Below are 23,457 nucleotides of genomic sequence, written 5' to 3'. Positions count from 1 at the left end.
AAAGGAAGAAATTATGAAGTAAAAGAGCTAAACAGATGGTTTCAAAGGGCAGTTAAAGAAGACAGAGTAAAGTATTACAATGAAATGTGCAAAGACCTGGAGTTAGAAAACCAAAAGGGAAGAACACACTTGGCATTTCTCAAGCTGAAAGAACTGAAAAAAAAATTCAAGGCTTGAGTTACAATACTGAAGGAATTCTATGGGGAAAATACTAAACGATACAGGAAGCATCAAAAGATGGAAGGAACACAGAGTCACTGTACCGGAAAGAATTAGTTGACATTCAACCATTTCAGGAGGTAGCGTATGATCAAGAACTGCTGGTACTGAAAAAAGAGGTCCAAGCCACCCTGGAGACACTGGCGAAAAACAAGGCTCCGGGAATTAAGGGAATACCAACTGAGATGTTTCAACGAACGGATACAGCACTGTGCCAGGAAATTTTGAAGAGAGCTACCTGGCCAACTGACTGGAAGAGATCCATATTTGTATCCATTCTAAAGAAAGGTGATCCAACAGAATGCAGAAATTATTGAATAATATCATTAATATCACACACACAAGTAGGATTTTGCTGAAGATCATTCAAAAACAGTTGCAGCAGTACATTGACAGAGAACTGCCAGAAAGTCAAGCCAGATTCAGAAGAGGATGTGGAACCAGGGATATCATTGCTGATGTCAGACGGACCCTGGCTGAAAAAGAACACTAGAAAGATGTTTACCTGTGTTTTACTGACTACGCAAGGCATTCAACCCTGTGGATCGTAACAAATTACGGATAACATTGAGAAGAATGGGAAATCCAGAACATTTAACTGTGCTCATGAGGAACCTGTAGTTAGACCAGGAGGCATTTTTTTGAAACATGGTTTAAAGTCAAGAAAGGTGTGGGTCAGTGTTGTATCCTTTCACCAAACTTATTCAATCTGTATACTGAGCAAATAATCCAAGAGGCTGGACTATATGAAGAAGAACACGGCATCAGGATTGGAGGAACATTCGTTAATAACCTGTGATGTGTACAGACAACACAACCGTGCTTGCTGAAAGCGAAGAGGGCTTGAAGCACTTACTGAAGATGAAAGACCATAGCCTTCTTTGTGGATTACAACTCAACATAAATAAAAATCCTCACAACTGGACCAACAAGCAACATCATGGTAGCGAAGAGACTGACGCTGCCAAGGATTTCATTTTACTTGGATTCACAATCAACACCCATGCAAGCAGCAGTCAAGAAATCAAGTGACGCATTCATCTGGGCAAACCTGCTGCAAAAAATCTCTTTGAAGTGTTAAAAAGCAGAAATGTCACTTTAAGGACTAAGGTGTGCATGACCCAAGCCATTGTGTTTTCAATTGCCTCATATCCATGGGAAAGCTGGAGAACGAATAAGGAAGACTGAGGATTTGAGGCCTTAAAAATGAACCAATCTGTCTTGGAAGACATACAGCCAGAATGCTCCTTTGAAGCGAAGATGGCTAGACTTCATCTCACATACTTTGGACATGTTATCAGGACCAGTCCCTGGAGAGGGACATCATGGTTGGTAAAGTAGTGGGTTAGCGGAAAAAAAGGAAGACCCTCAAGGAGATGGATTGACACAGTGGCTGCAATAATGGGCTCAGGAACCGGCAGTGTTTCCTTCTGTTGTACACAGGGTGGCTATGAGGTAGAACCCACTGGAGAGCACCTAACAACAACATACGTATACATGTATATAGGTATCTTGGCCCTTTTGTTGGCGTGTAAACTTCCTGTTCCTGCCAAACGTGTCCTTGGAGATGAGCGCTTAAAGCCAGCGCATATCAATCGTGCTTGGAAGACAATGTGCCAGTATAATCCCAAAGAGCACTGCTTACTAACAACTGTCCTGCAATTCAGAGTGCACAAAGTGCTTTCCAACAATCCGTTTTGTAATTCGACCTGACAACATTCTGGGGGAAGGTTTATTACCGTTGGGCTGCTACGGCAGCGCTTTCGCGCTCTAGGAAACACGGAAGCAGGGTGACTGACTGGAAGACACACAGGGCTAGTGACTGGGTGGGGGATTCACGTGGAGGCGTAGGTGGGGGCGCTGGTATTCAGACCTAGATTAAGCCTCCGAGTTCTGCTGTCAAGTCGGAACTAGTAAAATGTTCTGAATGCTTCCTCTCCCCCTACTCCTGCAAGGAACAAATAAATTATTCAAAAGAACGTCTTCGTTTAAGCTGAAGTCAAAGGCATTAAAGTGCAATAGGGGGAGTTTCTGGCTCCTAGACTCGCAAGTCGAGCTGATTTAGTCCTTGTTTTCGTGGAGGGGGCTGGGAAAAGGTTTCTAGCATTGCAGAACTCACAACTCCCTACACAACCTCGGGAAGGCCAGATATTTTGTAGATGAGGATTTGGGGTTTACGTTAACCTGAGATATGTAGAGAGAGGCTTTTTTACACGGCAGTAGCATTGTGAGGTGACCCGAGGTACGAAGCTGTGTAATCAAGCGAATCACAGGAAACAAATTTACTTTTATAAAGAGCTTAACTTCTGCAGTCTTGAACCTAAAACCTACGTTACTGAAATTTAGCTGGTGTAGCGTCCGTCGTTCAAAACTCACCTTTTTTCCGGATATTCTTGCTATTTTATCCAGTTCCATAAATCTTTGGGGTGTGCTGTTTAAGGACAAAGAGCACCTCATCATTTCTTAGAAAGTCTTCGTAGGAAACAGGAACCAAATTCCTCCAAGGCGGCCTAACTTTCCGTAGAAACGATGTCACTCCAAGGTTCCGGGAGCTCTGCACTCTTCACGCCACCCTCGACCCGGAGGCGATGCTGGCCGGTAGCTCGCGGCTCGCACCTGGAGGCTCCGACTGCCTGGCAGGCTGTGCGGACACTCCGCCCATCTTTTCAGGTGAGCAGCCGCGAGGCCCCGCCCCTCCCGAGCCGGCCCGGCGGCGCGTGCGCAGCTCTTCCGGGCTCGGTGCGGGCCGCCGGGCTGGCGGGGCCGCCGCAGTTCGGCGGGCCCAGTGCGCGTGCGCCGCGGAGGCCGGGGGGCGGGGAGGCGCCGTCTGGCTCGGGTTTGGGCCGGGGCGGGGAGCTTGAGAAGAGGGACGGCGGGAGCCCGTGTGGGGTTTGCGGACGGCAGGCCTCTGGCGGGTCGGCAGGTGAGGCCTCTCCGCCGCGGGCGGAAGCAGGGGCGCCTGGGGAGCAGCATCGCTGCCATGAGAGGTGTGCGGGCGTGAAGCGTGCGTCGGCGCCGCTCTTTGGCCTCAGGCGCAGGCGGGCGGGCCGCAAGGCTACTCTGGCTGCAGTCGGCGCCCTGTCGCGCCCAGGTGAGAGCTGCCGGACCGCCCGGCCGGCCGACGCCCGCCTGGCTCCCCGGCGTCGCATTGTCCAGTGCCCGGGCCGCGCCTGCACAGCGCCCCCTGCCGGCCGGGACGCCTGCGCGGGGCGGGGGCCGCCGGGGCCTCTGGCGCCGAGCGCGCGCTCCTTTGTTCGCCGCCGCCGCGCGCCGGTCCCTCCCCGCAGCCCTGGGCCGCCGACGCCCTGCGAGTCCCGGCACTGCGCGCCCCGCCCCGCCTTGCCAACATGGCCGCCGCCGCGGCGCGCCCCGCGTCCCCCGCACCGCCGGTCCCTTAGCGCCCGCTTTTGTTACTCGGAGCCAGTGCTCCGCCTGCGCTGCGCGCCCGGCAGGGTTCCGGTAAGGCTCTGCGGGCCCAGGCCGTGTCAGCTGTTGGCGGCGGCAAACGAGCGGGACGGAGAGCCACGCGGCGCGTGGGGCGGGAGGGCTTCGCGCTGCGTATTTTCGAGGGCGGTGGGGGAGGGGACGATGCGCCAAAATCGTTGGCGGCGGCAAGATGTTCAGTGTTGCATAATAGCCCGGGCCTGTCCGCGCCCGACGAGGCTGGGCACCGGAAGGAGGAAGAGAAGCGGCACTACCTGGGCCCCGAGCGGCCGGGCGGAACACCGGATGCTCTCGCGCGGAGCCCGGGCTGGCGCTGCGGTGGGGCTTCTGGACCGGTGTCAGCGGCGCGTGGGGGGTTGCCGCGCCTCCTGCGGCGGCGGGTTGTTTCAGTAAATGGGTCAACTTGCACTTTTCGCTGCTCCTTCGAGGGTGAGGGATATTGTATGCTCACAATAGCGTTGCTTTTCACGTGGAGAGCCCTTAGCCCTTGGAAGTTGTTGAATTTACCGAAAAGGCGTGTTTTCTCGTCGTTCCAGTGACGCCCACTAGCACATTTCCGACCCTATGCGGTGCTCCGGCATTCGCAGCACCCTCTCCTGGCTCCGTTAAACACTTCGGCAGCCTTCTGTTGGGCATGAAATCGACGGTGGGAATATGCATTTCTTTTGACACTTTTTTTTTTAATCCATCAAAGTGACCTTGAATGTATCCTGTAAGGAATCTGTTCGGATGAATTTTATGATACGGAAGCTACGCAGTGCTTTTTGGTTTGGCTTTCGCTGTTAGATTCTTGTGTTGATTATGCATTCTGGATTTTACGGGATTGGCTTTTAGTAATGGCTTCAGTAGTAAATATTAAATAGGCTCCTCAGCTTATTTACTCAATTGTTTTTATATTTACTTTTTATAATTGAGCTGGGATTCCAAGTTTTGAAGAGGATTTTCCAAACATATCGAGGTGTTTTTACTCTGGCTGAAATAATTCGTTTGGCTATTTTACTGTGTATGTTAAAAGCAATACAGGACGCACTAAAGTGTTTTAAAGGATGTCTCCGGATAATATGACTTGTGCCAAAGAAAACATACATACCAAAATGTGAATACCTATGTAACTTTTTTTCTGGTAGAATATTCTGGAAGGAACTGTATATCTTCTGAGAGGATTGATAGAGAGTATAGTGCTTTCTACGTGACTCTTGTTAGGAAGTGAAAAATCTAAACCCAAGGATTTATGCCAGGACATACATTTGTGAAGATTCTTTAAGAGAGGTGAAATTTCAGAAAGAGATCACGTGAAATGAGGCGGCTTTCCCCTTGTCCGTCCAGCTTTAGCTAATGGGTAAAAACCAAAAAGACAGGAACGAGATAAACATAACTTAGAGAACGCCCATTATCCATATTTGATAATTATGTATTGAAGTTGCATAGTGTTTTTATGGATAGAGGTATTAGTTTATTGTGAGAGATAAAATTGAATTTATTTTTAATCTTTTGTGTAGTGAAATGATTACTGTTATGATATGAAGTGGATAAGGTGAGAGGGCCAGAATAAGTCTGTAGTCATCTCTTTATGTTTAAGATTTTTTTATTAAGACTTGCATTGCTCCCTGGAATTTCAGTAGTGGTTTCTGACAGTGCCTTTAATTACCAATTCAGAACAGAATAACACTACAAGATGTCAGTAACTCGGTTTTGGACTATCTGAAGCAGTGTTGTTGAATGTGCCATTTGTGGCAGTAATTCTAGGAGATGCTGCAGGAAAAAGGGGTGCCTTGGCCAAATAAGTTTGGGAAACAGTGCTGTGTCCTTTTCATCTCTTCTCGGGGTCACCATTCAGATTATCATGTCAAAAGTTCTGGTAAATATTCTAGTAGTGTTTTCTATATCTGACCCCAGAACTCTTTTTTTTTGTTCTGTTTTGGTGTAATATTTTTTAGCGCCCAGAATTCAGGAAACAGAGGTTGTTGCCTGGAACATACGTTTTGAAATGTTGAGCACTACAGTGAACTAATTTTGAACTGAGGGATCATGAGGTTGATGTGGTTTGTGTGTCCTGTGGATTTTATGAGCAGTACCCCAAATTTGGCTCTTACTGTATTTATGAAATTTGTTAATCCAAAATCTTAAAACTAGAAAACGTTAACTAGTTACAGTGTTCCCGCTTCCCAATGACTTAGATGATTGCACACACTGTTAACAGTAATAAGGTTACCAATTGTTACGATTTTTTTCCTGGTATGCTAGAAATTAAGAATACTACGGTTTTTGAAGAGCTAATCATTCAGATGATTTAGAGGTTAAAAAGAATGCTGTTGGGCATTTCTCTTCGTTAGCTGTTAGCAGACTCTTAATTTGTTGGGAAAGGGCAGTTAATATATATTTATGTAAATCCTTTTATTTATTGGATGCTAAATTGAATGTTTTTTTCCCTTTCCTTTGAATGAAAAGAAGTTAGAAGAGAATAATTTTGCCCAATTATTTTACTCAGCTTGAAAGGCATTATGGTTTTGTTAAAAAGTTGTGGGTTCTGAAGTTATCATAGCCTTTCATATCAGAAGAACCTGGGTTGAAATTGAGCTCCAGTACTGGTCCAAAGCCACAGAACTAATTCATCATGTATCCTTTTTTTTAACCTCTTATTCCCCAGAATGTACACCAGGGATGAAACTTACAAGGCTGTTTTGAGAATTACAGGAAATGGATCCATAGAATTCCCAGTACAGTTACTGAAGTATAGTAGCTGATGACAATAAATGTTGATTTCCTTCCCCTTCCTACTTTTGTGCTTTGCTGTAGGCAGTAAGGTCGCTATGAGTCAGAATTGACTTGATGGCAGTGGGTTTGGTTTATAGTCATTAGACCTGGTGGTGCAGTGGTTAAGAGCTGTCTTTGACTGCTAACCAAAAGGTTGGCAGTTCGGATTCACCAGCAGCTCCTTGGAAACCCCCGGGGGCAGTTCTGCTCTTTTCTTAGGGTGGCTATGAGTTGGAATCTACTCAGCGGCAACAGGTTTTTGTTTTTTTTTTTTAATAATTTTTATTGTGCTTTAAGTGAAAGTTTACAAGTCAGCCTCTCACACAAAAACCCATATACACCTTACTACATACCCCCAATTACTCTCCCCCTAATGAGACAGCCTGCTCTCTCCCTCCGCTCTCTCTTTTCGTGTCCATTTCGCCAGCTTCTAACCCCCTCCACCCTCTCGTCTTCCCTCCAGGCAGGAGATGCCAACATAGGCTCAAGTGTCCACCTGATCCAAGAAGCTCACTCCTCACCAGCATCCCTCTCCACCCCGTTGTCCAGTCCAATCCATGTCTGAAGAGTTGGGTTCGGGAATGGTTCCTGTCCTGGGCCAACAGAAGGTCTGGGAGCCATGACCACTAGGGTCCTTCTAGTCTCAGTCAGACCATTAAGTCTGGTCTTACGAGAATTTCGGGGTCTGCATCCCACTGCTTTGCTGCTCCCTCAGGGGCTCTTGGCAACAGGTTTTTTATAGTCATTAGAGTGATTTTTTTTTTTTTTTTTTGGGTCATGGTGGAGTAAACAACTTGTTGAGCCTCAGTGTTCAATTTAATTTTAAATCTATCGGGTGCCTATTTTATGCCTTGAAACTACCATAAATCCTTTCTGGGAGGAGTCATGTGCATACATAAACAAAGATTTATTTGTAAATACCTTTTACAGCCTAGTAGGGAAGCTATGTGCACGTAATGAGGAAGTTCGATGCTGAATGGTATCTTGGAAGAAAAGATGATGCTGTAGTAGGGTCAGGAATTTTAGAGGAGGAGAGGGAAGGAAGTGTAGATGGAGGGGGCGGGGGCAGCAGGAGCAGAGGCATGAAGAATGGTCCTGAATTTGAATGTATCTCGTCTATTACATTTTCCTTCTGTGTGACAGCGGAAGAACACCTATCTCATCAGATGTATGCTTAAATGAGGTAATTAAATAAAGTGATTAATAGGGCTCCTGGCATAACACCACTTGTAGTTTGGTATGGCTGGTCTATCTGGGGTTGAATTTTAAGTAATTCTGCACACCACATTAGAGTGGTTGGCGGTTGTTCTATAGGTAGGGGGAAGCCATCGAAAGAAGGGTAATTATTAGAACAGTATGAAAGGTGACGTTATGGTCATTTAGTGGTGCTATAACTGAAATACAACAAGTGGATGAGTTTAACAAAGAGAAGTTTATTCTCTCACAGCGCAGTAGCCCAGAAGTCTGAATTCATGGTGCGAGCTCCAGGGGATGGCTTTCTCTCTATCGGCTCTGGAGGAAGGTCCTTGTCATCAGTCTTCCCTTGGTCTGGGAGCATCTCAGTGCAGGAACCTCAGGTCCAAAGGACGTGCTCTGCTCCTGGTGCTGCTTACTTGGAGGTATGAGGTCCCCAACTCTGTTTGCTTCCCTTTTATTTTATCTCTTTCTAGAGAGAGAGAGAGAGAGAGAGAAAAGGTGGTACAGGCCACACCCAAAGGAAACTCCCTTCATATTGGATCAGGGAGATGACCTGGTAGGGGTGTTACAATCTCACCCTAATCCTCTTTAACATGAAATTGCAAACACAAAATGGAGGAAACCACAGAATACTAGGAATCCTGGCTTAACACACATTTTGAGGGGGACATAATTCAATCCATGACAGATGGGTAGGAGAATTTGGCCAGTGTAGAATCACTAGTTCACTAGTTCGCTAGTCTTCAGTTTAACCTGTCAGAGAAGGCAGAGGGGATCAGTTTGGGGTCACTAGAATGCTAAATATGTTGACTTTATTGGGGGTGGGGAGGTAAACTCAACATTTATATTTTATTAAAATGTCGAAAGAGTGAATGAAGAGACTGATATTTTTTATACCATTCGTGGTGTGTTTACATTGTGCTATTGTCTTAAAAAAAAAGTCTATTTAACGTAGGTTATATTCGTTTATTTATTTATTTATTTATTTATTTTTATTCGTTTATAGTTAAATTGTTTGTAGTTATATCTTTATAGATTATTTTTAGTTTTTGGACCTGTTTGCAAGTGATTATTAATCATGTACCTGAATTAATATTACTAGACCAAGTTTTGGATCCTGACAGAAGTGATAAGGAGAGGGAAGAATGCCCCTGTGCAGGTGTGGTTTTGTCTTGTTTTTGTGGGTTTCTTTTTTGAAAATCATTGCGGATCCATGACTTTTTATATATCCATTGTATTTTAATCAAATAGTCATTATTTTGCTCAGTTTGTCCCAGCTATGGGCCTATGGGAGTCCTTCAAGCTTTTTTTCTTTCCTTTGACCAAAAAAAAAAAAAAAACCATTGCCCTCAAGTTGTTTCTGACTCATCCTGACCCTATAGGTCAGAGTAGAACTGCCCCATAGGGTTTCCAAGACTGTAATCTTTAAGGAAGCAGACTGTTACACCTTTCTCCTGTGGAGCAGCTGGTAGATTCGAACCACTGACCCTCTGGTTAGCATTCGAGCGCTTAACCACTGCGCTGCTAGGGCTTCTCCCAGGGCTCTTCAGGACTCTGTTAATCTTTGAAACATCTGGTGCTTTTTGATGTGAAATGTCAGAGGCTCACGGTAGATGGTCTCTGCCCAATATCTGCCTTTAGCCATTTCTTTTCACTCCTTTCTTTGGGAAGTAGAATTTAGATACCAAAGTATGGGTGTGGTATGCTGTCTTTGCGACTGGAATGCCGCAGTTTTCCTTAGACAAACTCGGGAAATAATATAAATCTTGTTTTGTATTGGTATTTCCAGTTCAGATTTACATAGCATTTTTTTCTTTCGCGTTGAAAACTTGCATTTCCAGCAGCATTAGCATAATTGCTCTGTTTTGTAAATGCGAAGGAGCTCAGAAGGGCCAGTGATAATAGGGAGTTAACTTCTGGTTGGTGTTTGGTTGTAGTTTTTTTCGTTCTTAGAAGGTATCCGTGTAAGGGATTCAAAAAGTCTCTTTTTATGATGATGTTACCAGTTTTATAACTAATTTGTTTTATTTGCATGAAGTTGTCACGTTTGAGAATTACTTTCATTTTGTATTTGGGGGACTTTTTTTTAATGCATAAAACGTTTATGTCGTTCAGAAGTCAAAACTGATTTTAAACGGTGTGGGTGTTCACAGTCTTGCTTCCATTCCTGTCCCCTCCTCTCATTACCGTCCGCCTTCCCCTCCGGTTTCTTCTTTCTGTGTTTCATTTTTGCAAATACAAGCAATGTGGCTTAGTGGTTAAGTGCTACGGCTGCTAACCAAAGGGTCGGCAGTTCGAATCCACCAGGTGCTCCTCGGAAACCCTATGGGGCAGTTCTCCTCCGTCCCGTAGGGTTGCTACGAGTCGGAATCGACTCGACGGCACTGGGTTACTGGGTTTTAAGCAATCAGGTACATTTTTATTTCCCTTTCTTAATATATTCTGAAGATCACTCCGCATTTATACGTAAGTTCTTCCTCATTCCTTTGTGGTTCCAACTTGTCTCTTATTGATGAATATTTGGGTTTTTATATTTTAGTGCTGTTAAATATGTAGCTGCGGTGAATAACCTTTTGCATGTATTTTATATTTGTGTAGGTATAGCTTTAAGATAGTGGATTGCTGTGTAAAAATAAATACATTTGTACTTTTGTTAGTGCCAAAAAATTACCTTTTTTAAAGGCAGATCTGGTTGTTACCCTTTTACTTAAAACCCTCGATGGCTTTCTACTGCTTTAAGAGCAGAACTTCATAAAGTGGCCTCAAAGGTATATATAACTCCTTTTGGGCCTCCACCTTGGCTTGTACCATGTTTTCTCTTGCTTTCTTTGCTCCAGCCAAACTCGTCTGTCTTTGATTTCCAGTATACCATCTTCTCTTCCGTCAGGGGTCTTGTTAATTGTGTTATCTCTGCCTGGAAAACTTTTCTTTCCTTGTTTCAGTTGTTCCTAGTCTGCCTTTAAGAGCTTGGCTCAAGCATCGCTTTAAAAAAAATTTTTTTTCTGTGTTTGAGTGAAAATTTTCAGAACAAAAGTAGGGAGAATAGTCCAGTGAACCCCCGTGTATCTATCATAGAGCTTCAGCAACCATCAGTTTTTAGCAGTTCTTGTCGAATATTAATTTTTCTACAAAGCTTTTCTTGACCTCCCTGAAGTCAAGTCCTAATATTAGTGATGCATATTTTTCCTTCTTGGTACTTATCAAAATTACAGTGTTACATGTGTTTACATTAAGTAATTTTACTTTTCCAGAAAAGCTGATCTTCATGAAAGTGGAGACTATACCAGTTTTTGCCCGTAATTATTCTCCTAGTACTTAGCTCAGTGTCTGAATTGTGAGTGTTCAAACTACTTGTGAGCTAGGTAGACTTACCCAGTGAGGAAATGGAGACCGTGCAGTTAAGTAGCTTGTCTACGGCACAGGTGTCTATCATAAAGTGGGTGTAAATGACTTCTGACATAAGCTGCCTGAGGCAGGCCAAACTTCACAGGTTAAGGACACAGTCCTTCATGAGACTGCCCTCATGTCAGACACCAGCCACAAGCTTAGGGGGTCCTTAGAATATCCTCACTTTATTTATTTACTTATTTTTACTGTGCTTTAAGTGAAAGTTTACAGTTCGAGTCAGTCTCTCATATAGAAATTTTTGTACACCTTCCCGTGTACGCCCAGTTGCTCTCCCCCTGATGAGTCAGCACACACTTCCTCTCCACCTTGTATTCCCTGTGTCCGTTCGGCCAGCTTCTGTCACCCTCTGCCTTCTCATCTCCTGTCCGGACAGGAGCTGCCCACATAGTCTCATGTGTCTGTGTGAGTCAAAAAACTCACTCCTCACCAGTATCATTTTCCATCTTCTGTGGTTGTTGTTGTTAGGTGCCGTCGAGTCGGTTCCGACTCATAGCCACCTTATGCACAATAGAACGAAACACTGCCCGGTCCTGCGCCATCCTTAGAATTGTTGTTATGCTTGAGCTCGTTGTTGCAGCCACTGTGTCAGTCCACCTTGTTGAGGGTCTTCTTCTTTTCTGCTGACCCTGTACTCTGCCAAGCATGATGTTCTTCTCCAGGGACTCATCCCTTCTGACAACATGTCCAAAGTATGCAACACACAGTCTCGCCATCCTTGCCTCTAAGGAGCATTCTGGCCGCACTTCTTCCAAGACAGATTTGTTCGTTCTTTTGGCAGTCCATGATATATTCAATATTCTTCACCAACACCACAATTCAAAGGTGTCAACTCTTGTTCGGTCTTCCTTATTCATTGTCTAGCTTTCACATGCGTATGATGTGATTGAAAACGCCATGGCTTGGGTCAGGTGCACCTTAGTTTTCAGGGTGACATCTTTGCTCTTCAACACTTTGAAGAGGTCCTTTGCACCAGATTTGCCCAATGCAACGAGTCTTTTGATTTCTTGACTGCTGCTTCCGTGGCTGTTGATTGTGGATCCAAGTAAAATGAAATCCTTGACAACTTCAGTCTTTTCTCCGTTTATCATGATGTTGCTCATTGGTCCAGTTGTGAGGATTTTTGTTTTCTTTATGTTGAGGTATAATCCATACTGAAGGCTGTGGTCTTTGATTTTCATCAGTAAGTGCTTCAAGTCCTCTTCACTTTCAGCAAGCAAGGTTGTGTCATCTGCATAACGCAGGTTGTTAACGAGGCTTCCTCCGATCCTGATGCCCCACTCTTCTTCATATAGTCCGGCTTCTCGTATTATTTGTTCAGCATACAGATTAAATAGGTATGGTGAAAGAATACAGCCCTGACGCATACCTTTCCTGACTTTAACCAATCAGTATCCCCTTGTTCTGTCTGAACAACTGCCTCTTGATCCATATAAAGGTTCCTCATGAGCACAATTAAGTGTTCTGGAATTCCCATTCTTCGCAGTGTTATCCATAGTTTGTTATGATCCACACAGTCAAATGCCTTTGCATAATCAATAAAACACAGGTAAACATCCTTCTGGTGTTCTCTGCTTTCAGCCAGGATCCATCTGACATCAGCAGTGATATCCCTGGTTCCACATCCGCTTCTGAAACCAGCCTGAATTTCTGGCAGTTCCCTGTCGATATACTGCTGCAGCCGCTTTTGAATGATCCTCAGCAAAATTTTGCTTGTGTGTGATATTAATGATATTGTTCTCTAATTTCCACATTAGGTTGGATCATCATTCTTGGGAACTGGCATAAATATGGGTCTCTTCCAGTCAGTTGGCCAGGAAGCTATCTTTCATATTTCTTGTGACGAGTGAGCACTTCCAGTGCTGCATCTGTTTGTTGAAACATCTCAATTGATATTCCATCAGTTCCTGGAGCCTTGTTTTTCGCCAGTGCCTTCAGAGCAGCTTGGACTTCTTCCTTCAGTACCATCGGTTCCTGATCATATGCCACCTCTTGAAATGGTTGAACATCGACTAATTCTTTTTGATATAATGACTCTGTGTATTCCTTCCATCTTCTTTTGACGCTTCCTAGATCATTTAATATTTTCCCCATGGAATCCTTCACTGTTGCAACTCGAGGCTTGAATTTTTTCTTCAGTTCTTTCAGCTTGAGAAACACCCGAGCGTGTTCTTCCCTTTTGGTTTTCCATCTTCACCTCTTGCATGTCATTAAAATACTTTGTCTTCTTGGGAGGCCCTTTGAAATCTTCTGTTCGGTTCTTTTACTTCATGAATTCTTCCTTTTGCTTTAGCTGCTTGACGCACAAGAGCAAGTTTCAGAGTCTCCTCTGACATCCGTCTTGGTCTTTTCTTTCTTTCCTGTCTTTTCAGTCACCTCTTGCTTTTTTCATGGATGATGTCCTTGATGTCGTTCCACAACTCGTCTGGTCTACGGTCACTAGTGTTCAGTGGGTCAAATCTGTTCTTCAGGTGGTCTCTAAATTCAGGTGGGATATACTCAAGGTCATATTTTGGCTCTCGTGGACTTCCTCTGATTTTCTTCAGTTTCAGCTTGAACTTGCATATGAGCAATTGATGGTCTGTTCCACAGTTGGCCCCTGGCCTTGTTCCGACTGATGATACTGAGCTTTTCCATTGTCTCTTTCCACAGATGTAGTCAGTTTGATTTCTGTGTGTTCCATTTGGTGAGGTCCATGTGTATAGTCTTCGTTTATGTTGGTGAAAGAAGGTATTTGCAATGAAGAAGTCGTTGGTCTTGCAAAATTCTTTCATTCGATCTCCGGCATTGTTTCTATCACCAAGGCCATATTCTCCAGCTACTGATCCTTCTTCTTTGTTTCCAACTTTCGCATTCCAATTGCCAGTAATTATTAATGCATCTTGGTTGTATGTTTGATCAATTTCAGACTGCAGCAGCTGATAAAAATCTTTTTCTTCGTCTTTGGCCCCAGTGGTTGGTGTGTAAATTTGAAAAATAGTCGTATTCACTCGTCTTCCTTGTAGGCGTATGGATATTATCCTGTCACTCACAGTGTTGTACTTCAGGATAGATCTTGGAATGTTCTTTTTGGTGATGAATGCAACACCATTCCTCTTCAAGTTGTCATTCCCAGCATAGTAGACTATATGATTGTCCGATTCAAAATGGCCAATACCAGTTTATTTCAGCTCACTGATGCCTAGGATATCGATGTTTATGCATTCCATTTTATTTTTGATGATTTCCAATTTTCCTAGATTCATACTTCGTGCATTCCAGGTTCCGAATATTAATGGACGTTTGCAGCTGTTTCTTCTCATTTTGAGTTGTGCCACGTCAGCAGATGGAGGTCCCAGAAGGTTTACTCCATCCACGTCATTAAGGTCCACTCCAGTTTGAGGAGGCAGCTCTTCCCCAGTCATCTTTTGAGTGCCTTCCAACCTGGGGGGCTCATCTTCCAGCACTGTAGCAGACAATGTTCTGCTGCTATTCATAAGAATTTCACTGGCTAATGCTTTTCAGAAGTAGACTGCCAGATCCTTCTTCCTAGTCTGTCTTAGTCTAGAAGCGGGTCCTTCTTCCTAGTCTATCTTAGTCTAGAAGCTCAGCTGAAACCTGTTCTCCATGGGTGACCCTGCTGGTATCTGAATACCGGTGGCATAGCTTCCAGCATCACAGCAACACACAAGCCCCCACAGTATGACAGACTGACAGACACCTCGGGGCTCCATCTTATAGTCCAGTCCAATCGTTGTCTGAAGACTTGGCTTTGGGGATGGTTCCAGTCTTGGGCCAACAAAAATATCTGGGGACCGTGACCTCCGGGGTCCTTCTAGTCTAAGTCAAACCATGAAGTCTGGTCTTTTTATGAGAATTTGAGGTCTGCATCGCACTGCTCTCCTGCTCCATCAGGGATTCTCTGTTGTGTTCCCTGTGAGGGCAGTCATCGTTTATAGCTGGGCACCATCTAGTTCTTTTGGTCTCAGGATGATGTAGTCTCTGATTTATGTGGGCCTTTCTGCCTTTTGGGCTCATAATTACCTTGTATCTTTGGTGTTCTTCATTCTCCTTTGCTCCCAAGTGGGCACCCTCACTTTCGATCAACAAACTTGGGAGTTTCCACTACTCCCTCAGGTTTGATGATTTGCTAGAATGGCTCACAGAACTCAGGAACTAACACTGTACTTAGGATTGCAGTTTTATTACAGCAGAAGAATATAAGTCAGAATCAGCCAAAGGGAGAGACATAGGGCTGGGTCTGGGATGGTGTCCCAGTGTAGTCAGGACACATCATTCTCCTGTCACACTGATGTGTCACAGTACGCAGAATATTGTGAATCAGTAAAGCCTGCAGGAGCTTTAGTGTCGACAGGCTTTATTGAGGCTTCATTGCAGAGGCATGATTGGTTGGACTATTGGCCATGTGATTGAATTCAGTCTCCAGCTTCCTGTCCCTCCCCAGAAGTCACCTGGTTCAGGGGTCCAAACCTTTGATCACCTTTTGATCTTCTGGCATGGCCAGCCCCCATCCTGAGTCATTTCATTGGCATAAACTATCGAGGGGCCGCCCACAAGTCACCTCTTTAGCATAAACTGTCAGGTGTGCTCAGAGAGCCTCACTGTGAATAACAAGCACGCTCCAGTCACTTGGGGAATTCCAAGAGTTCAGAGGTTATCTCTCAGGAACATGGAGGAAGGCCAGACCTTTCTTTGGGCAAAGTTAATTCTTCATTATTGAATGAGTAAACATTTGTTGAATTTTAATTGCATTTATTCAGGATCATAGAGTGTGTTAAGGTTTGATCAAGGAAGCAGAACCGCTAGGATGGATGAAGAAAGGGGTGTGTGTGTGTGTATTTATTGAAGGGATTTGTTACAGAGGTTTGAGTTAACATGGGGGAGCTGGCTAAACAGCCTTTGTGTCTGATGCTCGAGCTTGAAGTCCATAGGGCAATCATTAGGGAAGGGAAGATGGATGTAAAGTGGGGAAGAACAGGAACAAGCTGGAAGCCACAAGCAGGATGGACTGAAACCTGGGTCATTTCCTCTTGCCTCTGACCTTGGTGATGTAGGTGTCCTGCAAGAACTGAGTACTTGGTCACGGAGTTAATCCCATGCACTTGGCCTAGGAGACAGACTCTCAAAGAGGATCCAGGGGATGGTGGAGTAGTTGCAGCAGTTGTAGGCCCAATCACGGCCTCACAGCAGTGAGGTGAGTTAGCAGATAACAGATTCCTGGGATCCCTAAACTCAGTGGGGATGATGTGACTCTGGGGTAGCAGGAGCCAAGTGGCAGCACTTACTCACGAAAGACATGGTGGACCTAATTCCTCTAATAGGCAGCATAGCTAAAGCAGTAATTGGAATAGTCTAGTTCACAGAGGTCTTTGGTATTGGCTAAGGAGATTATGGTGTCTCCTAGAACTGAAATAGATGGGCTACTAAAGTCTTATTTGATCTGTATAAGCAGAATAACTAGATCTAGTGAACAGAAATCTGACTTCAGTCATCAAAACAAGAGAATTCCAGCGCCCCCAATCATTCCCAGACTTAAACCAGTTCTAATACCCAGAGGCCTTGCTATGAAGGAGTTGAAGCTTGGTATCCTAAGGACCTTTTTTTTTTCCCTTTAATTACTAGAGTATGTTTGGGGATGGACTGAGGTGGGGAGAATACAACCTTCTGTTCTTTAATTACGGGTTATTTCATCATTTGTGTACTGTCTGTTCCCATCTTTGCCCTTATCTGTAGGGGTCATTTTTTTCCAGTTATATTGCCACTAATAAAATATGGTAAAAATATACCAAAATTTCTTCTGATGGTTCCAGAAAACATTGCTAATTGATTTCTTGATACTTTTCTCTTGCTGAAGATCATTCAAAAGCGACTGCAGCAGTGTATCGATGGGGAACTGCCAGAAATTCAAGCCAGATTCAGAAGAGGACGTGGAACCACGGATATCATTGTTGGTGTCAGATGGATCTTGGGTGAAAGCAGAGAATGCCAGAAAGATGTTTACCCGTGTTCTATTGACTGTGCAAAGGCATTCGACTGTGTGGATCATAACAAATTGTGGATAACATTGCCGAGAACAGGAATTCCAGAACACTTAGTTGTGCTCATGAGGCAGTCATTCGAACAGAACAAGGGGATACTGTATGGATTAAAGTCAGGAAGGGTGTGTGTCAGGGTTGTATCCTTTTACCATACCTATTCAACTTGTATGCTGAGCAGATAATCCGAGAAGCTGGACTATAGGAAGAGGAATGTGGGATAAGGATTGGAGGAAGACTCATTAACAACCTGCATTACACAGATGACACAGCCTTGCTTGCCGAAAGTGAAGAGGACTTGAAACACTGATGAAGATCAAAGAGGACAACCTTCAGTATAGATAACACCTCAATATAAAGAAAACAAATCCTCACAACTGGACCAGTAAACGTCATGATAAACGGAGAAAAGATTGAAGTTGTCAAGGATTTCATTTTATTTGGATCCATAGTCAACACCCATGGAAGCAGCAGTCAAGAAATCTAAAGATGCATTGTATTGGGCAAATCTGCTGCAAAAGACCTATTTAAAATGTTGAAAAGCAAAGAGACCACGTTGAAGACTAAGATGCCCGTGACCCAAGCCATGGTGTTTTCCGTTGCCTCATAGCCATGTGAAAGCTGGGTGATGACTAAGGAAGACCAAAGAAGAACTGACACCTTTGAATTGTGCTGGTGAAGAATATTGAATATACCATGGGCTGCCAAAAGAATGAACAAATCTGTCTTAGAAGAAGTACAACCAGAATGCTCCTTAGAAGCAAGGATGGCAAGACTACCTCTCACATGCTTTGGACATGTTGTCAGGAAGGATCAGTCCCTGGAGTAGGACATCATGCTTGGTAAAGTACAGGGTCAGTGGAAAAGAGGAAGACCCCAACCACACAGCAGCTGCAACGATGGGCTTAAGCATAACGATTGTGAGGATGGCATAGGACCAGGCAGCATTTTGTTCTGTTGTATGTAGGGTCACTATGAGTCGGAACTGACTTGAGGGCACCTAACAACAGCAACAACATTCTCTGTAATTCTTAACTTCTTTTTGATCATATTTCATTTTGAAGTGCCAAAGAAAGATGCATACAGTTTTACATGGTATCAGGGAATCCACAGATACCCCTTAAGAGCATCTTTAGGAACCTCGTCTTAGCCAAGTTTTTCTCTTAGATGGCAGCATAATAACTTTTAGGTTTGACATTCTCAATTTTGTATGCAGTGAACTTAGTTGTCTGTGGCATCAGGTAACACTAAGGCTGAATGAAATAGCTTTGAGATGGGATTTTGGAGTAGAGGTCAAGGGGAAGGAAAAGCTAGGAAAGCTGAGAAATATGGTCCCAAACACAAAGGAAGTACAAAAAATGCTGCAAGAGTAAAATCCACTGGTGCCTGATGAGTTCATTGAATTTGATAATACGAAAGTCATTGTTTTAATGGCAGATAGGTTAGATTTCAGTAGGGCAGCACAAATGAATGATTCTTTTTGTTTGGCTAAAGAATAATGGAAATTTGAACTCATTTTTAGGTAATGGGAAGAAGTGGAAGGGGAGAAGCTAAAAAGTTCCCCAGTGCTTGACTTAGTTGACAGCTCCGCAGGTCATTGTTGTTTATGAAAGAAATGACCGTGTTCTGCAGAACACTGATGATCTGAGAAGCTTACCTGGGCAAGATTGATGGTGTTCATTGTGGGTGGCAAGAAAATACTGCCTGTAATCTCAGCAGGCAAAGAATGTAGGCAGGAAGCTGGGAGTCCTACCTGCCTTTTGAGACCCAGTGTAGAGACCCTTTCTTCCTTGACATTTTCTTGATTTCCTTCTGCTAGAAGTGTTTTGCTCTCCTCATTTGCTCAGTGTTTGTTGAGCCAATACTGTGTTTTTAATCTACCTGCTTTTTCTTCTGAAAGTTATTTCTAAGAATACATTTTTTTGAAGTGTTGCTGTAGATGAAGTTAGTAATTACCATGAAACATTTTATTCAACTCTTTGCCAAAAACACATAGAAAATAAACTCCAAATTAACCAAGATCATTAGGCTTAGTGGCTTCGCACAACATTTCCAGACCCTCCCTAACCCACAATTTGGATAGATGGGCACGAAAGCTTTAAAAAAAAAAAAAAAGAAAAACCAAACTCGTTGCCGTTGAGTTGATTGTGAATCATAGTGACCCTCCTAAAGCTAGGATCATCATTTCTTGGTTGGTGAGCTTCAGGGGGTTACTAATTCTTAAAACCATTCTTAGGCTGAGTTTAATTCTTTGTTCCATTTTGGTAAATTAATATTTTTGAAGGTTAATTTTTGCAGAACCACTTCAGTTGTAGTAGTGATGCACAGATCAGTGCAGCTGATGATTCAATGAAAGCATTCTTCGTGGCAGCCTCATTGAGTACTTGAAACATGACTTATTACCCTTTTCCCAAACATCCTAAATTTTATTTAAATAAAAACTAAATTTTGATTAAGCACCTAAGCACGCTGTCAAAAGAATATTTTTGTTGAATAAGTGTAAAGCTCTATTGAATGACCTTTTTTATTTAGTATTAATCTCTGGGTTGAAACTAGTAATTTTTTGGTTTACTCTGGTAATATTTTTTATGTATCTTTTATCTGTAATTTTTTCCTTTAGCATAAGCTAAAAGTAATCTTTTTTTTTAAATAATTTTTATTGTGCTTTAAGTGAAAGTTTACAAATCAAGTCAGTCTGTCACATGTAAGCTTATATACACCTTACTACATACTCCCACTTACTCTCCCCTAATGAGTCAGCCCGCTCCCTCCTTCCAGTCTCTCCTTTCATGACTGTTTTGCCAGTTTCTAACCCGCTCTACCCTCCCGTCTCCCCTCCAGACAGGTGATGCCAACACAGTCTCAAGTGTCCACCTGATACAAGTAGCTCACTCTTCATCAGCATCTCTATCCAACCCATTGTCCAGTCCCTTCCATGTCTGATGAGTTGTCTTCAGGAATGGTTCCTGTACAGGGCCAACAGAAGGTTTGGGGACCATGACCGCCGGGATTCCTCTAGTCTCAGTCAGACCATTAAGTATGGTCTTTTTATGAGAATTTGGGGTCTGCATCCCACTGATCTCCTGCTCCCTCAGGGGTTCTCTGTTGTGCTCCCTGTCAGGGCAGTCATTGGTTGTGGCTGGACACCATCTAGTTCTTCTGGTCTCAGGATGATGTAGGTCTCTGGTTCATGTGGCCCTTTCTGTCTCTTGGGATCATAATTATCTTGTGACCTTGGTGTTCTTCCTTCTCCTTTGATCCAGGTGGGTTGAGACCAATTGATGCATCTTAGATGGCCGCTTTTCAGCATTTAAGACCCCAGATGCCACACTTCAAAGTGGGATGCAGAATGTTTTCATAATAGAATTATTTTGCCCGTTGACTCAGAAGTCCCCTTAAGCCATAGTCCCCAAGCCCCTGCCCTTGCTCTGCAGACCTTCCAAGCATTCACTTTATCCTGGAAACTTCTTGGCTTTCGGTCTAGTTGAGCTGACCTTCCCTGTATTGAGTATTGTCTTTCCCTTCACCTAAAGTAGTTCTTACCTCCTAAATAATCAGTAAATAACCCTCTCCCACCCTCTCTCCCTCCCTGCCTCTTAACCACAAAAGTATGTGTTCTTCTCAGTTTATACTGTTTCTCAAAGTCTTGTAATAGTGGTCTTATACAATATTTGTCCTTTTGCCTCTGACTAATTTCGCTCAGCATAATGCCTTCCAGGTTCCTCCATGTTATGAAATGCTTCACAGATTCCTCACTGTTCTTTATCAATGCGTAGTATTCCATTTTGTGAATATACCATAATTTATTTACCCATTCATCCGTTGATGGACACCTTGGTTGCTTCCAGCTTTTTGCTATTGTAAACAGTGCTGTAGTAAACATGGGTGTGCATATATCTGTTCGTGTGAAGACTCTTATTTCTCTAGGGTATATTCCGGGGAGTGGGATTTCTGGGTTGTATGGTAGTTCTATTTCTAACTTTTTAAGAAAACGCCAGATAGATTTCCAAAGTGGTTGTACCATTTTACACTCCCACCAGCAGTGTATAAGAGTTCCAGTCTCTCTGCAGCCTCTCCAACGTTTATTATTTTGTGTTTTTTGGATTAATGCCAGCCTTGTTGGAGTGAGATGGAATCTCATCGTGGTTTTAATTTGCATTTCTCTAATGGCTAATGATCGAGAGCATTTTCTCATATATCTGTTAGCTGCCTGAATATCTTCTTTAGTGAAATGCGTGTTCATATCCTTTGCCCACTTTCTGATTGGGTTGTTTGTCTTTTTGTGGTTGAGTTTTACCAGAATCGTGTAGATTTTAGAGATCAGGCGCTGGTCGGAGATGTCATATCTGAATTTTTTTCCCCAATCTGTAGGTGGTCTTTTTACTCTTTTGGTGAAGTCTTTAGATGAGCAGAGGTGTTTGATTTTTAGGAGCTCTCAGTTATCTGGTTTCTCTTCGTCTTTTTGGTAATGTTTTGTATTCTGTTTATGCCTTGAATTAGGGCTCCTAGCGTTATCCCTATTTTTCTTCCATGATCTTTATCCTTTTAGTCTTTATGTTTAGGTCTTTGATCCACTTGGAATTAGTTTTTGTGCATGGTGTGAGGTATGGGTCCTGTTTGGTTTTTTGCGAATGGATATCCAGTTATGCCAGCACCATTTGTTAAAAAGACTATCTTTTCCCCAATTAACTGACACTGGACCTTTGTCAAGTATCAGCCGCTCATATGTGGATGGATTTATATCTGGGTTCTCAGTTCTGTTCCATTGGTCTATATGTCTGTTGTTGTACCAGTACCAGGCTGTTTTGACTACTGTAGCTGTAACATATGTTCTAAAATCAGGTAGAGTGAGGCCTCCCACTTTGTTCTGCTTTTTCAGTAATGCTTTACATATCCGGGGCTTCTTTCCCTTCCATACGAAGTTTGTGATTTGTTTCTCCATCACACTAAAAAATGACATTGGAATTTGGATCAGAAGTGCATTGTATGTATAGATGGCTTTTGGTAGAATAGACATTTTTACTATGTTAAGTCTTCCTATCCATGAGCAAGGTATGTTTTTTCCACTTACGTAGTCCTTTTTAGTTTCTTGCACTAGTTCTTTGTAGTTTTCTTTGTGTAGGTCTTTTACATCTTTGGTAAGATTTATTCCTAAGTATTTTATCTTCTTGGGGGCTACTGTGAATGGTATTGATTTGGTGATTTCCTCTTCGATGTTCTTTTTGTTGATGTAGAGGAATCCCAGTGATTTTTGTATGTTTATCTTATAATCTGTGACTCTGCCAAACTCTTCTATTAATTTCAGTGGTTTTCTGAAGGCTTCCTTAGGGTTTTCTGTGTATAAGATCATGTCATCTGCAAATGGAGATAATTTTACTTCCTCCTTGCCAGTCCGGATGCCCTTTATTTCTTTGTCTAGCCTAATTGCTCTGGCTAGGACCTCTAGCACAATGTTGAATGAGAGCCGTGATAAAGGGCATCCTTTCTGGTTCCCGTTCTTAAGGGAAATGCTTCCAGGCTCTTTCCATTTGGGGTGATGTTGGCTGTTGGCTTTGTATAGATGCCCTTTATTATGTTGAGGAATTTTCCTTCAATTCCTATTTTGCTGAGAGTTTTTATCATGAATGGGTGTTGGACTTTGTCAAATGCCTTTTCTGCATCAATTGATAAGATCATGTGGTTTTTGTCTTTTGTTTTATTCATGTGGTGGATTGCATTAATGGTTTTTCTAATATTAAACCAGGCTTGCATACCTGGTATAAATCCCACTTGGTCATGGTGGAGTATTTTTTTGGTATGTTGTTGAATTCTATTGGCTAGAATTTTGTTGAGGATTTTTGCATCTATGTTTATGAGGGATATAGGTCTGCAATTTTCTTTTTTTGTGGTGTCTTTACCTGGTTTTGGTATCAGGGATATGGTGGCTTCATAGAGTGAGTTAGGTAGTATTCCATCATTTTCTATGCTTTGAAATACCTTTAGTAGTAGTGGTGTTAACTCTTCTCTGAAAGTTTGGTAGAACTCTGCAGTGAAGCCATCCGGGCCAGGGCTTTTTTTTGTTGGGAGTTTTTGATTATCTTTTCAATCTCTTTTTTTGTTATGGGTCTATTTAGTTGTTCTGCTTCTGATTGTGTTAGTTCAGGTAGGTAGCGTTTTTCTAGGAATTCATCCCTTTTTTCTAGGTTTGCAAATTTGTTAGAGTACAATTTTTCGTAATAATCTGATATGATTCTTTTAATTTCCGTTGGGTCTGTTGTGATGTGGCCCATCTTGTTTCTTATTCGGGTTATTTGTTTCCTTTCCTGTATTTCTTTAGTCATTCTGGCCAATGGTTTATCAATTTTGTTAGTTTTTTCAAAGAACCAGCTTTTGGCTTTGTTAATTCTTTCAATTGTTTTTCTGT

The 23,457-nt window shown here is 43.0% G+C and overlaps 1 protein-coding gene across 6 annotated transcripts in view; it reads left to right on the top strand.

The window, feature by feature from the left end:
- The first annotated feature begins 3,057 nt into the window (after nt 1-3,057).
- SPIN1 (spindlin 1) overlaps nt 3,058-23,457 on the top strand; it is an 89,008-nt gene continuing 68,608 nt past the window's right edge. Inside the window, exons 1-2 of one of the 6 annotated variants that reach the window (XM_049895587.1) lie at nt 3,468-3,678; nt 7,865-8,036. The gene's annotated coding sequence lies outside the window, so the exon portion shown is untranslated. Of the gene's footprint in view, nt 3,143-3,464; nt 3,679-4,100; nt 7,026-7,864; nt 8,037-10,810; nt 17,909-23,457 lie in introns of those variants that run through there. The other 5 variants (XM_049895588.1, XM_049895584.1, XM_049895590.1 and 2 more) reach the window with 5 other exon arrangements.

Source organism: Elephas maximus, chromosome 9 (assembly GCF_024166365.1).
Source record: "Elephas maximus indicus isolate mEleMax1 chromosome 9, mEleMax1 primary haplotype, whole genome shotgun sequence".
NCBI lineage: Eukaryota > Metazoa > Chordata > Mammalia > Proboscidea > Elephantidae > Elephas > Elephas maximus.
Note: the sequence above shows the minus strand (reverse complement) of the source record. Positions and strands in the feature narration are given on the sequence as shown.